This window comes from Delphinus delphis, chromosome 8, assembly GCF_949987515.2.
Source record: "Delphinus delphis chromosome 8, mDelDel1.2, whole genome shotgun sequence".
Taxonomy (NCBI): domain Eukaryota; kingdom Metazoa; phylum Chordata; class Mammalia; order Artiodactyla; family Delphinidae; genus Delphinus; species Delphinus delphis.
The window spans coordinates 6616843-6643849 of record NC_082690.1 but is presented as its reverse complement, the minus strand read 5'-3'; the positions used below and the strand labels follow the sequence as shown (position 1 = coordinate 6643849).

The window sequence follows — 27007 nt, the reverse complement described above, 5'->3', positions numbered from 1 at the left end:
GGCTGGCTGTCACAAGCTCCTGTGTCCCCACCCCTAGCCGAGGACTGAATGAGGGCGCCAAGCCTTCCGGGAGAGGATGTGCATTCTGCATGGGGACACACAGCAAAGACACCGAGGTTCAAGAGGGTTTAACTTCCCCCGGGTTACCGTGTGGGAGAACTGAACCTTGAAACCAGGTCCGTCTGGCCCTAAGCATATGCTCTTCCCCACGGTGTCACTTTAACCTCCAGGAAATGAAGGAAACAAGGATGAAGAAGTAGAATCCATCTTCTCTATCCATTCATCTGCTGATGGACAGTTAGGTTGCTCCCATATCTTGGCAATTGTAAAGAGTGCTGCTGTGAACATTGTGGTGCATGTATCTTTTCGAATCAGCGCTTTTGTTTTTTGGATATATACCCAGGAGTGGGATTGCTGGGTCATATGGTAGTTCTATTTTTAGTTTTTTGAGAAACCTCCATACTGTTCTTCACAGTGGCTGCACCAATTTACATTCCCACCAACAGTGTACAAGGGTTTCCTTTTCTCCACACCCTCTCCAGCATTTGTTTGTAGATTTTTTGATGATGGCCATTCTGACTGGTGTGAGGTGATATCTCATTGTGGTTTTGATTTGCATTTCTCTGATGATTAGCGATGTTGAGCATCTTCTCATATACCTGTTGGCCATCTGCGTTTCCTCTTTGGAAAAATGTCTATTCGGTTCTTCTGCCCATTTTTTAATCAAGTCGTTTGTTTTTTTGACGTTGAGTTGTATGAGCTGTTTATATATGTTGGATATTAATCCCTTATTGGTCATATCATTTGCAAATAAATATTTTCTCCCATTCAGTAGGTTGTCGTTTCATTTTGTCGATTGTTTCCTTTGCTATCAAAAGCTTTTAAGTTTAATTAGGTCCCATTTGTTTATTTTTGCTTTAATTTCCTTTGCTTTAGGACAAGGATCCCCCAAAATATTGCTACGATTTACGTCAAAGAGTGGTTTTGCCTATGTTTTCCTCTAGGAGTTTTATGATACCTTTTACATTTAGGTCTTTAATCTATTTTGAGTTTATTTTTGTAGATGGTGTTAGAGAATATTCTAATTTACATGCAGCTGTCCAGTTTCCCAACACCACTTATTGAAGAGACTATCTTTTCTCCATTATAATTTTTTTCCTCCTTTGTTATAGATTAACTGACCATAAGTGCATGGGTTTATTTCTGGACTCTCTATTCTGTTCCATTGATCTATGTGTCTCTTTTGTGCCAATGCCATACTGTTTTGATTCCTATAGCTCTGTAGTATAGTCTGAGGTCAGGAAGCATGACTCCTGCAGCTCTGTTCTTCCTTCTCAAGATTGTTTATTTTGGCTATTCAGGGTCTTTTGTGTTTCCATACAAATTTTAAAATTATTTGTTCTAGTTCTGTGAAAAATGCCATTGGTATTTTGATAGGTATTGCATTGAGTCCACACACACACACACACAATGGGAATACTACTCAGCCATAAAAAAAGAATGAAATTTTGGCAACTGCAACAACATGGATGGACTTGAGGGCATTATGCTAAGTGAAGTAAGTCAGAGAAAGACAAATACTGTATGATACCACTTATATGTGGAATCTAAAACATACAACAAGCTAGTGAATATAACAAAAAAGGAGCAAACTCACAAGTATAGAGAACAAACTAGTGGTTACCAATGGAGAGAGGAAAGGGGAGGCAACCTGGGGGTAGGGAATTAAGAGGTACAAACTATTAGGTATAAAATAAGCTACAAGGATATACTGTGCAACATGGAGAATATAACTGGTGTTTTGTAATAACTGTAAATGGAGTATAACCTTTAAAAACTGTGAATCACTATGTTGTACACCTGTAACTTATATGATAGCGTATACCAACTATACTTCAATTAAAAAAACACTAAATTTAGTTTTTAAAAAGTGGAACCCAGAGCTTCCCATAGGAACCCCTCTGTGGAACTGCTAGTGCCAAAAGATGACCTGGAATATGTTATCCTGAAACTTAGAGTGGGAAGAAATCCTTTGAAAAGAAGGACCAAATCTAGCCCTCAGCCCCTGATACTGAGCAACAGACTGAGGGTAGAAACTGTGCCTTATTTCACTTTTCTCCCAAGTGCCTAGCCCTTGTTTATCAAACAGTCTAATACCACACCATTATCTCCTCGGAACAGCAGAATGATTACGAGCATGAGCTTTCAAGTTGGATAGGTGTAACCCCCTTCATTGATAAAAGGTGGCTTTTTACATGGAAATAATTGAAAAGGAACTCTACCTCACACCATCAAAAATCAATACCAAATAGATTAAGAAAACAAAGGTCAAGGCAAAATTTCAAAACTTTCAGAAGAACTACATGGCGAATACCTTAATGACCTTGAAATAGGATAAGATTTCTTAGTCAAGACACAAACCTTGCTAATTATACAAGAAAAGATACATAAATATTGTAACCCAAAATTCGTTTGTCAAGAGTCTCCAATGAAAGTAAAAATACAAGATACAAACTTGAAGAAAATATTGGAAATATATAGAGCCAATAAAAGATTAGTTTCAGAAATATATAAAGGACTCCTACAAATAAGAAAAACTTCAACTTAGCATAAAAATGGGCAAAAACCATAAAGAAGCATTTCACAGAACAAGAAACACATGGAACCGGTCAATTTAGCCTGTGGACATGGAGGAGTTAGTGAAATAAAATGAAGCAACATTTTGGGTTGGCTTCAAGTTTTAAATAAAAGTTGCATTTCATATTTATTTTTTTAAAAAATAAACACACATGATCAATAACCCTATGAAGAGATGTTCACATCACCAGTAATCAGGAAGAGGCAGATAACATTTTGTCCCCATGAAATGCTGGTTTACATCCATTTGGTTGACAAATCTAAGAAGTCTGACGATACCAAGTGTTGGATATCGACAGGGTCTCATACACATTGTGGTGGAAACTGAAAAACCACGTAACATTATCTTGTAAGGTTGAATGCCTGCACACCCAGCAAATCTACCAGGTATTCACCTAATTTCTGTAAGGATATACCCAAGAGAAAATTTAGCACGTGTATAAGGAGACACATATACAAAAAATAGTCACGGTTGAACTTATCAAGATAGCAAAACACTGGAAACAATCTCAATACCCACCGAAAGAAGAATGCATAAATAAATCATAGTATATTCATAAAATGTGATATTCTATGGCATGAAAACAAAAGAGCCACAGAGACATTCTTCCACATGGATGAATCTATGTTGGACAACCTGACAGACTTTTTATAAAGTTCAAAAACTATGCAAAATTAAAACTTAAGCTAAGCTAAATAATATGCCATTTACGCACTTACTGCCACTAAAAAAAAAAACACTTTCTAAAAGAGGCAGGGGAGGGCTTCCCCGGTGGTGTAGTGGTTAAGAATCCACCTGCCAATGCAAGGGAAACGGGTTCGAGCCCTGGTCCGGGAAGATACCACATGCCACGGAGCAACTAAACCCACGCACCACAACTACTGAGCTTGCGCTGTAGAGCCCACGAGCCACAACTACTGAGCCCGTGTGCCACAACTACTGAAACCCGCACGCCTTAGAGCCCATGCTCTGCAACGAGAAGCCACCGCAATGAGTAGCCGGCGCACTGCAACGAAGAGCAGCCCCTGCTCGCCGCAACTAAAGAAAAGCCCGCGTGCAGCAACAAAGACCCAATGCAGCCAAAAATAAAATAAATTAAAAATAAATTAAAAAAATTTTTTTTTAAAAAAAGAGGCAGGGGAATGGTAAACACAGCATTCATGGTAGTGCTTATCTCTGGGAGGAGACAGGGATGGGAGAGAAGAAAACACAAAGGCAACTGTACATTATTGGTGATATTCTAGCCTTGCTTTGGGCAGGGGGCGGTCAGACGTATTTATTATATTTTTAAGCAGGCATACATGCATAAAATAAAGCAAAATAAAAGATGGACTTCAGTGGACCAAAGGGGCTAATGTGTCACGAACCAAAGATTATGATTAATCCAATTCTGTGAAACTAAGATCCAATCAATAGGAAATCCTGGGTACATTACACGCTACTCATAGGGGCCAGATTAAGTTGCTTTAACATCTTAATCTCAGCCTTCTTGACTGCTGTATAAAACCGTGAGCTATTATAAAGATTAACTGAGTCATAAATGGGAGCTAATATATTTTTTATAATAGCGTTATTGAGACATAACTCACAGCCCATACCATTCACCCATTTGAAGTCTACAATTCAGTGGTTTTTAGAGTATTCAGAGTGGTGTAACCATCACCACAATCAATCTAAGAACCTTTTCACCACTCCAAAAAGAAACCCTGTACCCATTAGCAGTGATCCCCCCATGTCCCCCCATACCCCGCTACCCAGCCCTAGGCAACCACTAATCTACTTTCTGTCTCTACGGATCTGTCTGTTCTGAACATTTCACATACAGGTAAAGGCAATCATATACTATGTGGTCTTTTGTGATGGGAACCCATTTTTTTTCTCTTTCCCACAAATTCTTACAGTGGAGCTGTGTTAATCCCTGCTGGCTGCTCATATTAATATCAGCTGTAATCAGAACCATCAACATAGTTTTCTTTGAAACAGCTGAGCACTATCTAGCATCAAAACACTGCAATATGTTGTCTTATGCACACAAGTCTAACAACACCCTGTGAGGTAGGTGTACAGAAGCCAAGCTACTTGGTCACAGGAGTAGTTACTGGTTCAAAGCAGGGATCCACACCCCTATCTGTCTCTGGAGTCCAGGATCTTAATCACTACCTGATAACGCCTCTATATATGATGAAACGCCATTCTTTTGGGGGTGGAAGGGAGTGTAATTAGCTTCATTATAATACAATGACTTTTTCTGTTCTGGTGAAGCTAACCTGCAGTTTCCACTGCGATGGAATAGGGTTAAGGGCTTGAGGTATTCTTTATCTGACTACAGTGATATCCAATATCGAACTTTTTCCTAGAAAAACTTACCTGTGGGAAGAGTGAAGATTATCACTCAGGAGAACGCATGCCAATGAATGAGCAGGAGACTGCTGACTGAAGGGCTGGCAAAAGACAGAGCTCGCTAAGTCCCTAATTACTGGTGTTAAGGAGGAACCTTCCTGTTCTGATGTCCCTGTGGGTACCAAGTCAGAGAAACAGGAGGTGGTATTTTATGGGCATTGGGACAGATTTTCTCTAATGTCCAGCAGCAACCACTGCATATTTGAAGTAAATGACAGATAACAAGGAAATGAGGAGGGGGGAACCAGTGAAACCTAATTTGGCTTAATACATATATTTAAACTACTGTGAATATTGTTACTCTGCTAGGCCATGGACATTCCAGAATTTCTATAAAGGAGGGTCAGTGTTTTAGTTGGAAGAAGGCAGTCAGGAGGGCATTTTGACACTAGTTTTACAAAGCAGATAACACCGTGTTTACTTTGATTACATATTTATTTGGAGGAAGGGCTGTTGCTTTTGGAAATTTACCTTCCCACAGAAAGACACAAAATTCATGGCCCCTTTTTTTAGTTTTTTAAGGAACCTCCATACTGTTCTCCATAGTGGCTGTATCAACTTACATTCCCACCAACAGTGCAAGAGGGTTCCCTTTTCTCCACACCCTCTCCAGCATTTATTGTTTGTAGATTTTTTGATGATGGCCATTCTGACCGGTGTGAGATGATACCTCATTGTAGTTTTGATTTGCATTTCTCTCATGATTAGTGATGTTGAGCATGTTGTTAATCTGTATATCTTCTTTGGAGAAATGTCTATTTAGGTCTTCTGCCCATTTCTGGATTGGGTTGTTTCTTTTTTTGATATTGAGTTGCATGAGCTGCTTATATATTTTGGAGATTAATCCTTTGTCAGTTGCTTCGTTTGCGAATATTTTCTCCCATTCTGAGGGCTGTCTTTTCATCTTGTTTATGGTTTACTTTGCTGTGCAAAAGCTGGCATATACCCTGAGAAAACCATAATTCAAGAACAGTCATGTACCACAATGTTCATTGCAGCTCTATTTACAATAGCCGGGACATGGAAGCAACCTAAGTGTCCATCGACAGATGAATGGATAAAGAAGATGTGGCACATATATACAATGGAATATTACTCAGCCATAAAAAGAAATGAAATTGAGTTATCTGTAGTGAGGTGGATGGACCTAGAGTCTGTCATACAGAGTGAAGTCAGAAAGAGAAAAACAAATACCATATGCTAACACATATATATGGAATCTAAAAAAAAAAAATGGGGGCTTCCTTGGTGGAGCAGTGGCTAAGAATCTGCCTGCCAATGCAGGGGACTCGGGTTTGAGCCCTGGTCCGGAAAGATCCCACATGCTGGGGAGCAACTAAGCCCACGCGCCACAAATACTTAGCTTGCGTGACACAACTACTGAAGCCTGCATGCCTAGCACTCGTGCTCTGCAATAAGAGAAGCCACCGCAATGAGAAGCCTGCGCACCACAACGAAGAGTAGCCCCTGCTCACCGCAACTAGAGAAAAACCTGCACGCAGCAACAAAGACCCAACGCAGCCAAAAATAAAATAATAAAATAAAATTAATTAATTTTTTTAAAAAAGTTAGTTTCCTCCTTTAAAAAAAATCGGTTCTGATGAACCTAGGGGCAGGACAGGAATAGAGACGCAGACGTAGAGAATGGACCTGAGGACACAGGGAGAGGGAAGGGTAAGCTGGGACGAAGTGAGAGAGTGGCTTTGACATATACACAGTACCACATGTAAAATAGCTAGCTAGTGGGAAGCAGCCACATAGCACAGGGAGATCAGCTTTGTGACCACCTAGAGGGGTGAGATAGGGAAGGTGGGAGGGAGACGCAAGAGGGAGGGGATATGGGGATACATGTATACGTGTAGCTGATTCACTTTGTTATACAGCAGAAACTAACACAACATTGTAAAGCAATTATCCTCCAATAAAGATGTTTAAAAAAAATTCATGGCCCCTTCTTCCTTACTTAGCCTCAAGGGAGCTTAACAGGGCCTGGTTAAGCAAGGAAAGTCATCAAACTTTCTTCGACAGCTCAGAAATCCCTGGGGTTGAGTTGAGTTTTCGGTGAAGGGTTCATGTTGGTGTCAAACCAGTTCCCACCATCTCGTCACCGTGCACACTGACAGCCAGGGGACACGCACTCAGGTCTGAGACCTGAAGAAAGAAACACCTGGCCGTGATTACCTGCAACTATACGGTTAACTTTTTATTAAATAGTTTCATGATCTGTTTCCAGGAGCGCGGGGACTTCAAAAGGAGCCCAGGCTCTCAGGGTCTACCTTTCTGTGTCTGTCCCCGGGCCTGGCCTCCTTCCCACTGTCTACCACAGAGGCTTCTAGCTTTTTCCTCCTTGCTGAGCGCCCAGGATTCCTTTTTCTTGTTCCCTGTACAAGCGGACAGTGAGGCACCGAGTCATGTGATACTTTCAGCCCAGCACGGCACGGTGATTCTCAGTCTGTCCCAAATTCCAACTGCAGGTGAGAGATCTGACCTCATACCTGACTTCAGCAGGGGAACATTCCTCCCACGCAGAGAAAAAATAAAATAGTCTTGGAAGGAATCAAACTCTAAGCTGGCTAGTTCCTGACAATAAGAGGAAAGTCACTAGTGGCTGGTGTGTGTATATGAAGGGCTCAAGTTGCCTCAGTTTATTCTTACCTGGAGCAGGTTTGGCCAGAGGCTGGGTGGTAATTTAAAGCAATAAAGATGGAGACTATGAAAGAGCTGTATTAAATATGGGGTGACCCAGAGTTTTTTTTCCAAAACTCACTAGTATTGATACATAAGCCCCAAGAGGGCACGGATTTTGTTGTGTGGAACTTACAAGGTTCTCAATAAAAAATTATTACATGAATGCATGAAAGCTGATAGGGACTAATGCCGCGGATGATGGATGAACCCGTTTCCATCTGCTGATAGGATTTAGAGCATGGAGAGAAGCCTTCCACGCAAGGGAGGCGTCTGCACCCATCACTACCAGCAGCCACTGCAAGTACTGCTAAGTACACTAATTGCTATCACTGTCTGTTCTACACCAGATATCACACCAGGCAATTTACATTGACACTCACATTTAAGCTGAACTTCACAGTAACCCTGTGAGGTAGGTATCACCATTTCCATTTTATAGATAAGGAAACTAAAGCTCATAGAAGTAACTTGTTCACAGTCTCACGGTTAATAAACAGCAAACTAAGGATTTTAATGTAGATCTGACTGACCCCAAAGCTCATTATTTTTTTACTACACTACCAAGAAGTAAGGGGGAAAGTGATGCCTATTTGTGTGTTGTTATTAAAAAGGGATAGATGCAAGAGGGAGGAGATAAGACACAAGAGGGAGGAGATATGGGGATATATGTATATGTATAGCTGATTCACTTTGTTATACAGCAGAAACTAACACACCATTGTAAAGCAATTATACGCCAATAAAGATGTTAAGAAAGAGAAAAACAGGGAAACCACGTGCCTTGCCATGAGAAAAAAAAGAATCATCCCCAGTCAACTCCAACATGAGTCAATCATTTCCATGTTAATGTTATTATTTATGGTATTGATGCTGTGGTTTACTATTATATTCTTCTAGAATTCATCTCAAGCTTGTAATACATGATCAGACATTTGTATGGGTTCTCACTAATTTACATACACTGTCAGGCATAGAGGAGTCATGTCTTCTGGTGCATGCTCTATCATACTCAGAAGAATGTTAGTCACTGTGTAGAAAGGTCAAGAATCTGACACTTAAAGACTATGTAAATAGTTCCTTGATGCAACATACTTATTAACTGATGATTGTGAAAGATTATGAACCATATTATGCCACCCCTGGAAATGACATATTATTTCACCATATAATTACCAAATTACATTACAATACATGAATCAGGCATTATCAATGCATCCAATGATTTATAGAGCCAAATGTCAAGTCTTCTAGAAAAGAGATGACATGGCATAGTAGATAGGCATCCATTGGTCTGCTAAATATCAGAGAGACTAGAAATCTGCACAAGATGTTGATACAAAAATGAATACATCCCTCACCATTTAGTGAAAGAGAAAAGGCAGAACTGGGATGACAGGGGCTAATGGGGAAAAGATGAAAACAACCTTTTCTAAATCTCCTCTCCTGGCTCTAGGCTAAGCTCTCAAAAATCCATGTCAATGGACCCATAGTTCCTTAACTAATTCATAAATTAATGCAATTTTTAAAAAACCACTTTGACCCACATTTTCCTCCATCTAGTGACCTATCTCTCAGATCACCTTTCCAGCAAAATTCTTCAAGAGTTGTTCATATGAACTTTCTCTTCTCCAGTTCTCTCTCAAACCACTGAAACTGCTCTGAACATGATCACCAGTGACCTCTGAGCTGTCAGATGCAATGGTCAACCCTGTCCTTGACCTCCCAGTTATACTTGATAGTCAATCACCCTCTCCTCCAAGAAACACTTCACTTCCAGAATATCAGTCTCACTACTTTTTTTCAGTCTCCTCAGCATCTTCCTAATTCCTTCAACCCCTAGAAGCTGGAGACCCCCAAGTTTCAGTCCTTGGAATGCTTTTGTTCTCTAGGTGATCTTACCCAGTCCTTCCTGTTCAAATACAGTCTAAGTATCAACAGCCCCATATTCATATCTACAAGTCTGACCACTCCCTGAATGCTGACTGACTCACCTTCTGCCCACTCTACATCTCCATTTGGATATCGAATAGGCATTTCAAACCTTACTTGTCCCAAACTGAACTTCTGATTCTCCCTATCCCCCAAATCCACTTCACTCATAATCATCTTAACTCAGCTGATGCAACTCCATTCTCCTGATTGTTCTAGCCAAATACCTTAGTGTCATCCTCGACTCTTCCATTTCTCCTACATGTCTTAGGAAATCCCATTGGCTCTACCATAAACATCTTTCCTGATTCTAAGCACCCCTCTGCATCTCACAGCTGTTGCCCCAGTTGAAGCCATGACTACTTTTTATTTTAAATTTATTTATTTAATTTATTTATTTTTGCTATGTTGGGTTTTAGTTGCTGCGCACGGGCTTTCTCTAGTTGCGGCAAGCAGGGGCCACTCTTCATTGCAGTGCGCAGGCTCCTTATTCTGGTTGCTTCTCTCGTTGTGGAGCACGGTCTCTAGGTGCACGGGCTTCAGTAGTTGTGGCACGCAGGCTCAGTAGTTGTGACGCACGGGCTTAGTTGCTCCATGGCATGTGAGAACTTCCTGGACCAGGGCTCGAACCCGTGTCCCCTGCATTGGCAGGCAGACTCTTAACCACTGCGCCACCAGGGAAGTCCCTGGAGGGAGTGAATCTTGAGGAGCAGGTAAGAATTAACCAGGCAGGTGAGAATGGAAGAGGATTCTGAGCAGAGGAAGTGGCAACTGGACACCACTCGAGGCCTGAGAGAACTCCACAGATTTGGTAACTTACAAGTAGTTCTAAATGGCTCTGAAGGACCCTCGCCATGAATATTCATGTCCTTTCAAGGATCTCTTGCAAAGCAGCACCCCTTCATCCCAGGGTCATCAAGCCATTGCTAGACCTGTTCTAGGGAGAGTCCTGAAGCCTGAGCTGGCTAATTGCTCCCTGGCTTAACAGGTCCCACCTGAGGACCAGAAGCTGGGGGTGGCGGGACAGGTAGGAGGCGAAGGTAGAAGAGGAGAGAGGAGCTCTCAGATTAATCCTGGGAGTTCATTACCCTGGAAAGGTGGGTCCAGGAAAGCCACGTCTAGCAGGTAACGGGCCTTGCCCGTGTGACTCGGCAGCCTCAGCATGGCAGCCACACTGAGTCGGCTGAAGGAAGCAGAGGTCCACAAGGCCCAATGAGCGAGGCTGTAAAGAGCTCACTGAAATGCACTGCAAAACCATTCACGGTCCCAGCAAGATGCTTCAAAACCAGACCCAGAACTAATACAAAAAGAGGGCGTCTTGATCCCAGTTCACAGTGCATGTGGGCAAGCCGCGCAGCACCTGCCAGGAGGCCTTAGTTCCGTGCAAACTGGGAAGCTAAGTCCCACTGAATGTGCAGCCCACTGGTAGAGGTCCACTGGCTCCCAAAGGCTCTGGGATTTAGATCCTCAGCCTCCACAACGAGGCAGCTTCATGCTTCTCTTGCTTCTCCCACTGAAGCATCCCGAAGTGCTTTCCCAGGGAGGGTTCTTTGTCCCATTAGGTGGATGAGGTTCAGAGAAGCCAAGTCTTGCCTGCAGCCAACCTGCAAGTAAGTTCCCGAGGAACTGAGACCCAGACCTCCCAGGCTAGCATGGCTATTGGATGGCGCACTCCCAGAGACTCAGAGGACAGCAGAGGCCACGGTGCCAGCCTTCCTGCGTGGGAACTGAGGCAGACAAAGGAGACAGGCAGGCAGGTGTGGGGCACTGCAGATCCATCAGCAGAGCAAGGAGGAACAACCCAGAGCACATGTCCCCCACAGAGGGTGTCAGTTGTAAATGAACAACATCAGTAGTGAGGTTAGTAGCTGTATCATCATAAAATGCTGGCGTTGGAAGGGGCCCTGGGAGACGTCAATCCGATTCCTTTTGTTTTCTGGTGAGGAGATAGATTCAGAAAGACTAACTCGCTGCCCAAGGTCACACAGCTGACTCAGGCCAGAGCGAGGACGGGGGCCTGTGCATCTTAAGCACTGACCTCGTGCTCTTTCCAATGCCAGACACTCTTACAATGAGCACCTGTTCTCTGATGGCAGCTTGAAACAAGGTCAGCCAGCTTCTCCCCTCTGCTTTCCTGCCATCGGAACAGAGATGGTGTGGAGAAACCAAGAGTGTGAGGGGTGGTGTGCCCTGCTCGGACCTGTAACCTAAGACTCAAAACCCCCTGAATCTTCCACTCATTTGGTCTTGGAGGCAAAATTAGCACAGTCACGGAAAAAAAGGCTGGGAAATCTCACAGAGGTTCTTGGACAGCCAGCTTCTGGGAGCTGGTGAACCTGCTCTCACCAATGTGGTCAGGCCCACTCCGGGGCAGGGCTCTAAGGGAGACGTGTCTGGAAGTGTTCTCAGGCTTCCTGCCTGGGCCTTCCGCGATCATGGCTCTGGGCAGAGGTGGCAGCTGCCAGCGGGAGGCTCTCCCATCACTCCCCCACCAGGTGTTCTTCCCCGCAACCACAGCAGCTTGGCAGGGAGAGCCACCACGGGGTGCTGGGCGGGCAAAGAGGTGCAGCTCTCTCTCCTGTGCCATCCAGGTGTCAACAGGTGGGTTATGGATCTGCCCCTCCCTTAACAAATAAACAGGACTTTTACAGGCTGAGTAATCCCACACGGATTAAGCCAGACTGTCAGTCATCCAGCTTTCCCAGATAGGATCTAACCTCCCTAGTCCCGGATCACAGAGCCAGGCCCAATTCCTGTAAGGAGCAGTGTTTCTAGAAGGCTGGCCATCCTGGGGGCAGCGGCGAGGCGGCACGTCCCCCCCATGGAGTCACAGGGAGCCAGGTAGTCCTGGGAGCCGCCACTCGTCCTTTAGACCCCCGCCCCCCGCCCGCGGTGGCAAACGTCCCCTGCAATTCCCCCAGTCCGCGTGCTCGTGTCTCTGCGCAGGTGCTGCCCATCCTCCCGTTCAGCCCCTGCGAGAGCAGACAGTGAAACGCGGACAAGACAGCTGAAGGAAGGAAAACGCCCCCTTGCTGAGAACGGCCTCGGCCCCAGACCTCTCCACCCTCTCCTGACAGCCTTCTAACCTCAGGAAAACAGGCCAGGAGGCAGCTCTTGGGCCATCTTCCTCTTTCTTCTGATTCCCGTCCAGTGCCTGGCCTCTGAGTGAGAGGGGCAGTCTGGCTGGGTCCTGGGGTCAGATTGTCCTGGGGTCACTTGCTTAGATGTCACTTACCTTTCTGAACCTCAGTTTCCTCATCTGCAAAATGGGGACAGGAACACCTCCCCTCCCCACCTCACCTAATTATGAGAATTTAGTGAGTTTGAATAAAGGAAAGCTTGAACATGCCGGGGAGGACTCCACTCCCACACCAGATCCGTCCTCACCTTGTTCCTGTGGGCAGTCACTTCCAGACACTGCTGAGTGACAAGTGGGCTCCCAAAGTGGGCTCCCACCCGATGGAGGGTAAACGAGGTGGGCCCTGGGGTTCCCATTTGCCCTCCCTCCTTCCTACACATATTCTACAAGCGTAGTACCAGGCACTGTTCAAAGGAGCAACAGACAAAATCCCTAACGCCAAGGGGGCGGCAGAACTAACGTCCCCGATGCCAACGGCCTGATTCAGGAGAGATGCACTTTGGGACAACACACCGTCTCAGCCTTCCACAAGCCCCTGATTGATAAATACCAGTAATGATGGGAGAGCTTTCTGGATCTTTCAGGCCCAAACACCAGCTGAGAAGCTGGAGAAACCAGCAATCCAGCTCGCTCCGAGGGGTCGACCACCTCCCACCTTCTGACTGCACACAAGCCTGGTTTTCAGCGCGGGGTCACGCTGGGGTGAGCCGTCAATCTGGGCGCTGGCGCTGCTCACCTCTTAGTCACAACCTCCAGGTTTGTTAACTCCCAAGCGATGAATTAGCACTTTTCACCGAGCGGAGGGGTGACTACTGGACCCTTGAAAGCCTCATTAAGCTCCGTGACTTAATGACTCTCCTGTTTAATGGCAGCAAAAGCCGTTTAAGTGGCCACAGCTGCCAGGAACGGGGGGTGGGGGGGAAAGAGTGCAACTTTGCGAGCAGGTCGGGAGCAGCGGCAGTAATCCCCCCTCCCCCGCCGCTCCCCCGCCCTGATCTAGGCCTGTTTTGACAGCTCCGGAGCCGCCCCGCGGGAGAGCAGGGAGGCTGCTCCTTTCCCTTTCCGCGGTGCTCTCCTCCAGCCCATCTTTTGCTGCAGGGGGAAGGAAGAACAATCAAGCATTGTCTTCTGCAGGCGCACCAGGGCCTCCTGGAATAATTGTTATTTGCCTCGGAGGGGAACTGGCTGGGAGACAGCTCCCAGAGTAGGGTCAGGGCTGCAGAGGAGGGGACGGAGAGCCATGATGCTTGGGTTTGGTTTTACTGTGAGTTTAATCTTTTTCTCCCTTAGTTCTGGCATTTCCCCCGCCTACCCACCCAGAACAGGCCATTAAGCAGGAAGCCAGTGCTGCACAGGGGCTCTGCTAAGAAGAAACAAAAGGGATTTTCTGCGGCGTGTGCCCCTGGTCACTCCCTGCCCACCTCCGGGTGAGCAAAGGGTGTGCATTCTGGGGACTCTCGAAGGCTGCAAAGAACATCACGGAGTGGCCCATCTGCCATGGCAACCCCTGGGCACCCAGATGTGGTTTACGGCTCTGTCCCTAAACTCCTCAGCAAGTACTGCCAGGGCAGCAGCCCCCTCTGTGGGTCTGGGGAGACTGGGGCCCCAGATTATCAGAAGCGGTCAGCATTTGTTGAATTCCTACTGTGTACCGCTCACCAGGTGCAGCTCCCTTCTCCTTCGTGTCTTTTGCCCCCCGAAAGCCTCGCATCTCTCCAGAATAACAACTCAAGACCAACCATTTAATATGAGACAGACATTTGAGGGGCCACTCCAGAAAGGCCAAGCCCCCGGCCGTCTCAGGAGAAGGAGGGGGTAGGAAACACAGGGCCGTGCTGCCTGTGACAGCCACCGAGCCCCGGGGCAGCGAAAGGACACTGCTGCGCAGTCAGAAGTCCCCCTTTCCTAACCACGAGCCTTTCCTTCATCCTTCAAATCCACTCTGGGAACGAGCTACCTACCCAACAGCCATGACAACAGCTACCGATGATTTAAGTACGTACTGTATATCGGGCACTGTGCTAAGTGCATGAAGTATACCATCTCATTTAACAGAATGATACCTGTTCAGTCCAATTCCATAGGCTGGAAATGAAGCTTGGAGAGGGTTCGGAACTGGTCCAAGCTTACACTGTTACTAAGAAGGCTTCAAACCCACCTCTATCTGCCCCCAAAGTCCTAACCTCTCAGAGGCCCTTCCCAGATCTGCCCCCAAAGTCCTAACCTCTCAGAGGCCATCCCCAGTGGGGATGGATTTGGAAGACTCTCCCACGCCCCTGTGCCACTTCCCCCTCTCAGCCAGGACACACCTTTGCCAAGGAGGGTACACTCTAGGACCGTGGTTCTTTGGGCCATCCTGCCACCTTCACGCGCTGGGGATCCTTTGCTCCCAGAGGGCAGAGCCCCTGTCTGTGTACTTTACTCAATTATTTTTGTATACAAAATAGTTCAGTGCCATGTACAATTAGAGATTTAATACACGCTTTTTAAGGGTGATAAGGATCTCACCAGCTCAGCCAGTGAAATAAACATTGCCTCCCCTTCCTCAAGCAGAAACAAAGAGCCAGAGAAGGCTGAGCCACCCCGGGCACCCAGCACGGTGCTGGAAACACAGGCATGTGAGTCCACAGGCCTGGCTCACACGCTAGCCAGCTGACCTCGGGAAGCCAAGGTTCTTCAAATGTGGGGGAAGGTCACAACGCAAACACAATAACCTTACAGGTAACTGTGAAGATTCGGCGAGAACGTGCCCACAAAGCTCCTAGCAGTCTTACCTGGCAGAGCAGGTGTTCAATGTTGCTTTCCTTACTCAGTGCATCTTCTTTCTTTCAACGGAGCTCTCATTATGAAAGAATCTTGATTCACCTCTGCCTTGGGGACATTCCCACCACCAACCACTGCTGGCACTCTCAGTGCCTCAGTTTCTGCACCTGTAAAACAGCAAGGGACAGATGACTTAATATACGTTAAGTCCTTAGAATGGTGCCTAGTACACAGTAGTTATTAAATAATTACAGGTATTTTATAAATGTTGTTACTGTTATTCTCTCTCAAAGTTTTGTGAGGAATACCTGAGATGACGTATGTGAAAACACGTTATAACCTGCAAGGATGAGCACTCGTACACACTGAGAGGATGAGAGGGGGAAAGACCTGGCCTCAGACATGTATTTGATCAGTTTCAAAACCCTCAACATGAAACACCAAACCACTCCTCCAAAAAAGCAGTCATTTACCTTCTGGTTTTTGTTTGTTTGTTCTATTTCAATTTAGACCTGATCTTCCATGTTATGTGTCTAACTGTTTGCATTTCATTTAGGTATCCTCCATCACCGCATACCATGGGCAACGTTAAAGAAGCAGCACCTGGTCTAAGCAGTCCTTGGATGTCTTAGTGTGTATTCTCTATACAGTTAAGCTCTGTCTCTCCCTCTCAGGTAATCCAGGCAGGCAAGCCACCCAGTGAGGGGGAGTTGCTGCTGGAGGATTAATGGCTGAAAGCCCACTAATACCACCCCTCAAGGGCTCATAGCAAAAGCTCCTGGGCCCACCTTTGGCCAGGTTTAGAGTGTGTCTGGTCAATTAGCCAAACAACAGTCACTGAGTGCGACTTTGTGCCCAGCACCGTGATAGAAACCACGGGGTACGTAAAGGAAGTGCCTATGCCACGGGCCCTGCCCTTATGAAGATCACCTGACTGATGGAATAAGACGGAAGAAAATGAAACAATGAGAGAATCATAAAAAGCAGTGACATAATGAAGGGTTAGACTTTATGGCCCAGAATATGAACACTGGGCCGTGGAGTAAAGGGAGATGGGTGAAGGCTAGTGAGGGAGGGGAAAGACTCGTGCAGGAAGAGTTTGTCAGCTGGGCCCTGATGGATGTGTAGGAGTCGCATTGGTGTAAGGGAGAGCGGCATTCCAAGTTGGGAAAACTGTGTGAGAAATCTAGGAGGTAGAAGGGCTGTTTATAGGACAGAGATGAACCAGGCATGTCTGGAGCAGGAGTGCCGCCTAACTGCCAAACCTATCACTGCTTTGCAAGAAACAGGAAAATGAATTCCTACTGGTAATAAAACTAGTTGAAGGTGGTCCAGTTTGTCCTACTTTGCCCCCCATATTAGCTACAGGTGAACTTTAGCAAGTCACTTAACCCCTGGGAGAGTCGCTCTCCTCCCCTGTAAAATAGGGATGGTAATACACGTCTATCAGTAAGTGTGATAAGTAAAACGTGGTGATTCCCAGGGGCAAGTGCTAACAGACAGGTAATGAGGGCAGTTCTCCCCCCAGCTCTCAGGCGGTGTCTCCCCGCTCACGCAAGGACGCAGAACCCAGCTCTGTGTCAGTTTCCTGCTGTTGACCTTGATCCACAAGGGGTGCAGGAGAAGCCTGCCTCAGGCCCAACCCCAGAAAGCACGCTCGCCCCTGACTGCGTGGAGACAGAACAGATACCCTCCAACTGCACAGCGCCCTTCGGAGCTGGGGCTTTCTGAACCGAGCCAGGGGGTCCCGGCCAGGGAAGGGAATCCTTCTCCTACCTTGCCACTCTCTTCTCTCTCCTCCTCGAGAGCACAGGGAGGTGGGAATGGCCTAAGGACAACTTCTCAGAAGTGCTGACTGGCCCGAGGAAACAAAGGTGGTGGGGTCAGGAGTCGCCCGGCGGCATCGGAGCGCAGCTCAGAGAGGCGCCCGAGAAAGAAACGAGTGTGTTTGTGCGCAGGGCCGCGGGGGCTGCTCCGGTGGGAAACAAACCACCGACTGAGACGCGCTGGAAGAAAGCAGTAGCTGACGGACCAGTCCCGCATCTCCTGACAGTGCCCTCGGCCAGCTTTCAGGGCCCTGAGTCCAAGTTTCCGCCACAGACTCAGGGCCGAGGCTGTTCCCCAAACGCTCGACAGCTGTTTCCCCACCGTGCCTCGCGAAGGTTCGCAGCTCAGCGCACCTGCCCTCTCCTCCCATCCGGCCGCCCAGACGGAATCGCTGAGAAGGGAGGGTGGCCGCGGTGTCCGGGGACGCTGCCCGTCTGCCCGCAGCGCGGAGCCCGGCTGTGCGGCCGGAGGGGACCGCCGGGACTCGGGCTCCCAGGGCTCCGCGCCGGCCTCCTTCCTCCCGCGCCGGAGAGCGCGCGGCGGCGGCGACGCCCGCACTGCTTAGGAGACCCTCCGCGGCGGCCGCGGGACGCGCGGCTCCTGCGCACGCGCGCGTCCACTGCCCGCAACTCCGCGCTGCGCCCTCGGCGTGGGAGGGGGCGGCACGACAGGCCGTGTGCGTCTGCGTTTCTGTGCGTGTCTGCGCGAGCGCGCACGTGTGAGCCCGTGTGTGTCGGTGCATGTGCGTAGACGTGCGTGCACGTGAGCACGAGCGAGGGTTGCGGGGCACGGACACGCGCGTGTGTGCGTGTGCGCGCGCGTACGTGTGAAGAGGAACCGAAAGGGAACACCCTACTAGGGAATTCTAAGCAGCCCAAGACAGCTTGAAGCCACTGGAGAGAAACCCCTAGAACGTAGGCTCCTTGCGGGGGAATTTGCGTTTGTTCACTACCGTATCCCTAGTGCCCATTACGGTACCCCGTAGTTAGGAGGCGCTTAATAAATAGTTGTTGAGTTAATGGCTGGATCCCGGGGGTGGAGGGAGGGCCTTCTGGAACTGCAGAGAGTGAGAACAAAGCCGCATTTCACTTGCTTGGCTATTCTTCCTAGTACCAGCCCTGGCTCTCCCTCCAGCCCAGCCCTTCTCCACATCCAGGGGGTGCCAGGTTTACTTCCCTGCTCCCACTCTGCCACCTTCTCCCCCTTGACCTCTCCGTTTCCCCGTCTTTGGCCTGTTAGCCCACCGCTGTCAGAGAGGGGGCAGACAGGAAAGCGAAGGAGCTGAGCTCTGCCGGTTGAACACTGCACCGGGGGCCTACCCCTTCTGGAAGCAAATGGTCAGCTCCTCCACTGGGGTATTAGCCTCTGAGCTTCACTTTCCCCACTTTAAAATAGCAGCCTTTACATTGTCTCACAGCGTTGCTGAGAAGAGTCAAGGAGATAGATAGTGGAAGAAAAAATTCTAGAACACCTGGTGGGGCCTCCAGAAATGTTAGTTTCCTTCCTGAGGAGTAGGCAACGTTCTGGAAGTGCCCCGTGTGTGGCTCGGGATTGCTTATGGTTTGGTAATCAGTGCCAGAACACCCCTCCTTTTTGCACAAGATGCCTCGAGGGGAATTTAATGGTAGCTGAAAACTAAGGCAAGCCTCATTTCTAAAACATTTAGAAGTTAATATGCTATGAGTCATGTAATGTGCTGGGGCTTCCTCAGGCTCAGGAGGAAGCTTTCCCAAGTAATTAAACAATCACCTTGGGGCCAACCTGAAGTGCCCCAGCTCAGGCCTCTCCACTTGTGGACCTTCCTCTGCCCACACCGGCTGCCTCCACAGCTACTGGGGGAAATTAGCAACTTCTTCCTTAAGCCGTAGGAGACACTGTGTGAAAACTTAATCCTACAATAACATTTTTCATCACTAAAGGATCAGATTTCACCCTTCTCAACCTGATTTAAGGACCCACCAGAAATAACAACCTTCATGGGGTAATTAGGAAATTATCCTCTTACAAATTGGTAGATGTCTCCTTTCTTTTCCTTGGGATGAGATGGGAAGGATATTATTTTTCTTTTTCCATGGTGAAGCTGCTGCGATTAACCACACCACCCGGCTAATTGTTCACTTGTGGGTAAACTGATAGCCTGCCGTTCCAGAGTGTGCCTGCCAAGGCACTCCAGAATAACATGTTACAGCCTCCGAGTGGCTCTTCCTGATGAAAGGGAAACTTCAGTCATATTTAGTTAAAGGAGCTCTTGAAACCTGGCCTGTCAATACCGTGGAGGTGGAGAATTACACCAAGGTTAAGCAAAGGTTTTCTAGAACTGGCTAGATGTTCATTTGTTTAAAGAGCCTGGGTGCATTCAGTCTGAGCCTGATCAGTACTGCCTGTTTCCAAGCTTGTGGAGAACAGTGCAAATACAGAGAACCCCCGAGGTCCCTAAGGGACCCAGAAAGGATTTTTATTTGACAGCAAGGAGAAATTCCTAGCTGAAGATTTCTAAATGCTGATCTGTTTTAATTAAGAAATCTTCTAAGATGTTATTGGAAATGAGACCAGAACTCGAAGGTAAAAATGGAATTAACATCAGCCTCCTTTTTCCACTCTGACATATTCTATCTCATTCCCCTTTTCTCCCTCTCTCTCTCTCTCTGTCTCTCTCTCTGTCTCTCTCTCTCACACACGCACACACACACACACAGAGCAACCATCCAACAGTCTTTTTTTTTAATTAATTAATTTTATTTATTTTTGGCTGTGTTTGGGTCTTCGTTGCTGCACGCAGGCTTTCTCTAGTTGCAGCGAGCAGGGGCTACTCTTCATTGCGGTGCGCAGGCTTCTTATTGCGGTGGCTTCTCTTGTGGTGGAGCATGGGCTCTAGGTGTGCGGCTTCAGTAGTTGTGGCACATGGGCTCAGTAGTTGTGGCTCGCGGGCTCTAGAGCACAGGCTCAGTAGTTGTGATGCCCAGGCTTAGTTGCTCTGCGGCATGTGGGAGCTTCCCAGACCAGGGCTTGAACCCGTGTCCCCTGCATTGGCAGGCGGATTCTTAACCACTGTACCACCAGGCAAGTCCCCATCCAACAGTCTTGACAAACCTCTTGGATTCATTAAGTCTCTTGGAGTTTTCGATGTGCTACAAGAGGTACTAAAAGCTATGTCTGTATCTCTGTGTGTGTACATATACACATTTTTTAGCACTTCTGATAGCACCTGCTGTATCCGAAGAGCTCACACACACATTCTCTCACTTAATGCAGTCGGCAGAAGAAAGGCTGCCCGGCAGGTGTCGTTTCACCAAGGAGGTAACTGAGACTGAGACTCAGGGAGGTAAACTGACTTGGGTAATACCACGCCATCAGGGTAAGATACAGCCTGATTTGAACCCATCTTCCCTCCCAGGTCATCTACCATACCTGAGAGCTTATTAGAGATGCCGGTCCTCAGGCCCCACCCCAGACCTGCTCAGTCTGGCGGAGGGGCCAGCAATCTGTGTTAACAAGCCCTCCAGGTCATGCTGGTGCACGCTCACGTTTGAGAACTGCTGCCTTATAGCCTACTAGAAAATACCCAGACACCTGCCCAAGACTAACTGACACCGATCAGTTCCTTATAGTCTAACTACACCCACCTAACACTCACCATTCCCGAAACATTTTTATTTTTGATACCATGTTCCTGTTATTTTGAATGGCATTTCTTTTTTTCTCTGCCTGGCAAACTCCTGCTAATCATTTAAAACCCAGTTCAAAGACCTCCCCCTCTCAAGATTTCACCGTCTTCTCCAGCAGTCCCACTTACCCCTTTCCCTGTCCCCCTACAGCACCGGGACATACCTCAACAGCATTGTCATGCCCGGGGCTTCAGTTTCTCTGCGTCACCTTCACGGTGGACTGTAATAAGGTCGGCAACGTCGTCTTATTCCCTCTCGGTACTCCCAGTACCTAGCACTGTGCCAGGAATACGGTAAGTGCTTAATAAATATGTATTGAATTAAGGAATAAGTGAATGCATGAGCCCAAGTACTATGACAAGTGTACTGAGTAATAGAGACAGGTGACTGGCCTGGGGGCACACAGCTGGCTGCTCCAGAGCCTGGTATGACCCCCAGGCATCCTGACACACAGCCCAGGATACTAATTCTCTCGACTCTGGGCTTTAGGGAATGTAATTGTTAAACAAGAGAGTCATTTTTGGCTACTTTGTGACAGATAATTATGCCAAACACACCAAACAGATAAAATTCTTCCCTTCAGGCTACAGAGCTGTGGCATCACTAGGTCACAGCCTCTGTCAGTTATCTCTGCATCGCTGTGTGTCTGTATTTATATATGGTGCCTATCACAAGGGTATCTAGACCAACAATTAAACCAGTTATAATGCCCAGGAACCAATCTATGGCAGCCAGCAATTATATCCATTCGTGTTTTAACTTTTTCTCCCTTTGACGTTTAATAGATGGTTATTATGATGTTGTCTTTACCGCCTCCAAATCTGCAGGCTGCTCACAGCCTAAATCTGCAGCTAGAGAAGGTTAGACTTTTGAGGGAAACTGCATATAACCTAAGGCAACTGTTTGGGTTCCGTTTCTAAGTCTGCTGCTTCGCCTGGGTCTTCTTCCTCTGTGAAGACAGTCAGGATGAAGAAGGATAAGGAACAGACCCATTTGTTCATTCACTCACACAGCACACATTTGGTGAGACTTACTCCGTGTTAGGCGTGGAGGACCCCAAGGGAGCAAGATGTGGTACTTACCTTCACAAAGCTCCTAGCCTAGTGGGGGAAGCGAGGGCTGTGAGTAGGAATTCACCATCTACTGTGATGGGCTTTACGATAGAGGTGCAGGGAGGGAAGGCTACCACACGGAGAGCTGGAGAGTCAGTAGCACTTAGGCAGCTGCGAGGGAGGAGAAGCCTGGGGGTAGGAGAGAGGAAGGCACTCGGCAAGGGCTGAAAGCAGTTCCCAGGGCTGGACTCAGACTAGACGTTGGTCTGCGTCTTCGGTGGGACGCACGAGACACCCAGACTGCAAAGGATGGAGGTCAGTTACAGTCTGATGCTAGGACAAAAGAAGATAGTAGGAGATGGCATGATTTCTCAGCAGTGCCTTCCTTGTGGGTGATGGGCGCAGCCCAAAGTTTGCCCAAAATCTGCTTTGAATCAAGGAGAACATCTATTTCTTCAAGCCACCTGTGGCTCTGGGGACTAAGGAGGTTGCAGAAGACAGGGAGTTGTGAATAAAGGATCAGAATTCATCATGATCACCAACTTTATACCTTCCTGAAGGCTCCTTCCCCAGAGCTGATAAAACATACTCAAAAGTCTCTTTCATCCTTAAAAAAAAAAAATTGACCTAACTCAATACAAGCCTTCCCTCACCCTGTGATAGGTGCAAGCTCTCCCTTAAACTCTTCACTTCCTTTGATAACCAAGTTCCTCAAAAAAATGCACACTACCCTCTCCTTCCACTCACTCTCCATCCACAGCTGCCAGGCTTGTGTCTCTACACCCATAGAACCACTATGATAAAGGTGATCACCGGCCTTCAGCGGCCACATCCAATGGAGTCATCCATTTATTCAGTCAACAAATCTTTGTTTTGTATCTACTCTGAACCAGGCACTGTTCCAGGCCCACAGATACAGTGGTCTAAAGGCTTTCACAGAGTTTACGTTTCGGTGGACTCCTTCTAGTTCTTAGGTTTCTGTAGCATTGGCGGTCATTGAGCTTTGCCTTCTGGAAACACTCTCTTGCTTTCCATACACCAACCTCCTGTGATTCTTCTATCTTTTGTATTATTCCTTCTCTACCTATTCATTAAAGCCTGACTTTAGGTAGGTTGTGTTCTAGGCACTAGACTCATCCTCCACGATTTTATCCTCTCCTCTGATTTTAGTTGTCAGACATGTATCTCAATATCTGTATAATCAGCTCCCTCCAGACAACTCTCTGTGGACAACACTTCAGTGTCCACTTAACCAAAGCTGGACTCTAGTTGCTGCGTCCCCACTCTCTCCTTCTCCTGTGTTTTCCAGCTCAGCGAATCCTGCTGTGCAATCATGATGCTGAGAGTCACCCTGGACCTGTGACTTTTCTTATTCCTGTGCTCCCTATATGCCAACAGCCTCTGTCCTCGGTCAGGACCCTCATCATCTCTCCTGGAAACTGCCATAGTCTCCTTGGCTCCACACTTATCTCATCCAGCGCATCTTCCACGCTTCCGGCAGAGCCATCTCCCCAAGTTGCAGATCTGACCATGTTCCTCCCCAATATTCTCCATCCCCTCTACCAGCAGTTCTCAGTATGAGACCCCCAAGACACTTTCAGGAAGTCCACAAGGTCAGAACTATTTTCATCCTAATAGTAAGACATTATTTACCCTTTTCACTGTGTTGACGTGTGCATTGATGGGGCAAAAGTGATGGTGAGTAAAACAGCAGGTGGCTTAGCACAGATTAAGGCCACGGCGCTAAATGGTACTATGTACTAGTAGTTGTATTCTTAACACTATGCACTCCCAGAAAGGAGAAAAGCCAGTTTATTTAATGTTCCTGATGAAGCAATAAAAATATTAATTTTATTAATCTCAGCCCTGGAATGAGCATCTTTTTAATATTCTGTGTCAACATGCAAAGTACATATAAAGCAATTCTGCTATGTACCAAAGTATGGTCGTTGTCTCAGAGAAAAGCATTGGTGTGATAAGTTGAGTTGCAAGTTAAACTAGCCTTTCCCACACACACACTAACACCATTTTTATTTGAAAGCATGACTGACAAACAAACTGTGGTTATTCAGACTTGGGTATTTGGCAGGCATGTTCTTTAAAATTAATGAAGTGAGCTTGTCACTTTAAGGAAAATATCTGACAATGTTTGTTGCCAAGTGAAAAAAAATTGGATCTTTCAAGCAAAAATCAGAATTTTGGAAAGCATACATCTGCCACTATGAGCGTGACAGCTTCCCAATACTTAATGACTTTTCTGATGAGACTGATGGTGATGTTAATAAATATGTGGGGTTTGTCTTGGTTCTTGTAGAGTGAGATGTGTCAACATTCAGAAGAATTACATGACTCAGTGAGTCAGTGTTTTCCAAATGGCCAATGGTTGATGTTACAAAATCATGCATAAGTAAAAACAGATCTATTCAAGTGCAAATAATGTAACATTTTGAAACGTTCATTAATACGGCTTCAGATTCCACATTGCAACTCACCTTTAAGAAACTGCCACTTATCAAATTTTAGGGTCATATCAAAGAATATTCATAATTATCTAAAAGGGCTATTAAAATACTTCTTTTTTTCTAACTACATATCTGTGTGAAGCAAGATTTTCTTCACATATTTCAACTGAAACAATATATTGCAAAAAATTCGATGCAGATATGAAAATCCAGCTATCTTTTTATTAAAGCAGACATTTCTTACAAATTTTTGTCTTAGACAATACAAATATGTTATTTGTTATTTTTTAAATGATTAATGAAATATTAAATAGCCTCAGTTTCAATTTTGACTAGAATTAATATCAATATGTGTAATTCACATAAACACAAAACCCTTTGAATCCTCAATAATTTCTAAACGTGTAAAGGAGTGTTAAAGCCAAAAAGTTTGAGAATCTGATCTGCAGGATTAAGGTCCCAATTTTTTTCTAGGTATTTTATTTTTCAGGATTATTTTAATGCTGCAGACTACTTTGACTCCTAATGTTCAAGGTTAAAATATTGATGGCTGATAAGTAATAGTTTGGGAAATGATTACAACCAGAAAAATTAAATCTCCAAAACTGAGAAATGTTCATCCTTAAAATAAATGATGTGCCTTACTTATAAAAAAAAGTTTTGATTTTGATATAGTTCAATTAAGCAATTATTTTCCCTTTATTGCCCATGCTTTGGTGTCACATTCATGAAATCATTGCTAAATCAGTGTCATGAAGTTTTGTGGGGTTTTTTTTGTTTTAATTTTTTTGGCTGCATTGGGTCTTTGTTGCTGCATGCAGGCTTTCTCTAGTTGCAGCGAGCAGGGGCTTACCCTTTGTTGCGGTGTGCGGGCTTCTCATCGCGGTGGCTTCTCTTGTCGTGGAGCACAGGCTCTAGGTGCGTGGGCTTCAACAGTTGCGGTTCACGGGCTCTAGAGCACAGGTTCAGTAGTTGTGACGCACTGGCTTAGTTGCTCCGCGGCATGTGGGATCTTCCTGGACCAGGGCTCAAACCCGTGTCCCCTGCATTGGCAGGCGGATTCTTAACCACTGTGCCACCAGGGAACCCCTGGACCACGTTTTTCTTATTCTGCTTTGTCTTGTCTTCCTTCTGACTTTCAAACAGCTATTCATACTTCAAAACACACTCTTGTCATCTCCTTTAATGAGACCAACCCCCTGCTCCAGCAGGAACACTCGATCACTCCCTGATTTGTGTCCCATAAGGACTTCTACCGGGGATCCCATAACACCTCAGTGCTGGTTCTCCAATTTAACCTCCAGGCCTTACCCTGGGTAAAATCGTGGACAGTTCCCTAATGTTAGGCAAATGGATTGTTTCCAATTTTTTTCTCTTCCTAACAAAGCCACTTTACATGCTGTATGTGTCTCCTTGGGCACCTGGGCAAGCAGCTCTCAAGAGGAGATCCCTGGAAGGGGCGTTACTGGGTCACAGAGTTTGTGCATCTTCACCTTTACCAAGTATTACTAAGTTGTTCTGCAAACTGGTTCAACCAATATATGCCACCACCAGCAACAAATAAAACCTTCTGATTTCCCCACATTCTTATCAACACTTAACGTAATCAGACTAAATTTTTTAAATTGATGCCTGTGAAATTATATCTCATTGTTATTTTCATTTTCCTCATTACTAATGAAGTTAAAAATCTTTCTATAACCTACCCAGGTTTCCTCTTCTGTGAACTGCCTGTTCAGAAATATCCTTTGTCTGTTTTTCTGTTGGGTTGTTTGTCTTTTTCTTACTGATTTGAAATTCTTTATATATCCTGGATACTCACCTTTTTTTCTGCTATGTGCATTGCAAATCTTACCTCCCTGTGAGTAACTGGTCTTTTAAGTCCATCTGTGGAGTCTTCTATTGTACAGAAGTTTCAATTTTTAATATAATCAAATGTATCAGTCTTTATAGTTTAAGCTTTTTATACATTATAAGATTCTTCCTCATCCCAAGTTCATATGATATTGCATGTATTTTTGTCAAAAACTTTTCACATTTAGGTCTCTAATCCCTCCAGAATTTTTTTTTTGGTAAGGTGCAAAGAAGAGATCTACTTTTTTTCTTTTAATTAATTAATTAATTATTTTTTTTTTTGCTGTGTTGGGTCTTCGTTTCTGTGCGAGGGCTTTCTCCAGTTGTGGCGAGTGGGGGCCACTCTTCATCTCGGTGCGCGGGCCTCTCACTGTCACAGCCTCTCCCGTTGCGGAGCACAGGCTCCAGACACGCAGGCTCAGTAGTTGTGGCTCATGGGCCCAGCCGTGAGATCCTCCCGGACCGAGGCACGAACCCGTGTTCCCTGCATCGGCAGGCAGATTCCCAACCACTGCGCCACCAGGGAAGCCCAGAGATCTACTTTTATCTATTCCCATATGCATAAACAATTAGTCCAAACCCACTAATTG

The 27007-nt window shown here is 46.2% G+C and overlaps 1 long non-coding RNA gene across 2 annotated transcripts in view; it reads right to left on the bottom strand.

Annotated features, from left to right (window-relative positions):
- LOC132429413 (uncharacterized) overlaps nt 1-17925 on the bottom strand; it is a 91270-nt gene extending 73345 nt beyond the window's left edge. Inside the window, exons 1-2 of one of the 2 annotated variants that reach the window (XR_009520339.1) lie at nt 17334-17925; nt 15569-15724 (exon numbers count right to left, since the gene is read on the bottom strand). This is a non-coding gene — a long non-coding RNA (uncharacterized lncRNA). Of the gene's footprint in view, nt 1-15568; nt 15725-15809; nt 15832-17333 lie in introns of those variants that run through there. The other variant, XR_009520340.1, reaches the window with a different exon arrangement.
- Nucleotides 17926-27007: the final 9082 nt, after the last annotated feature.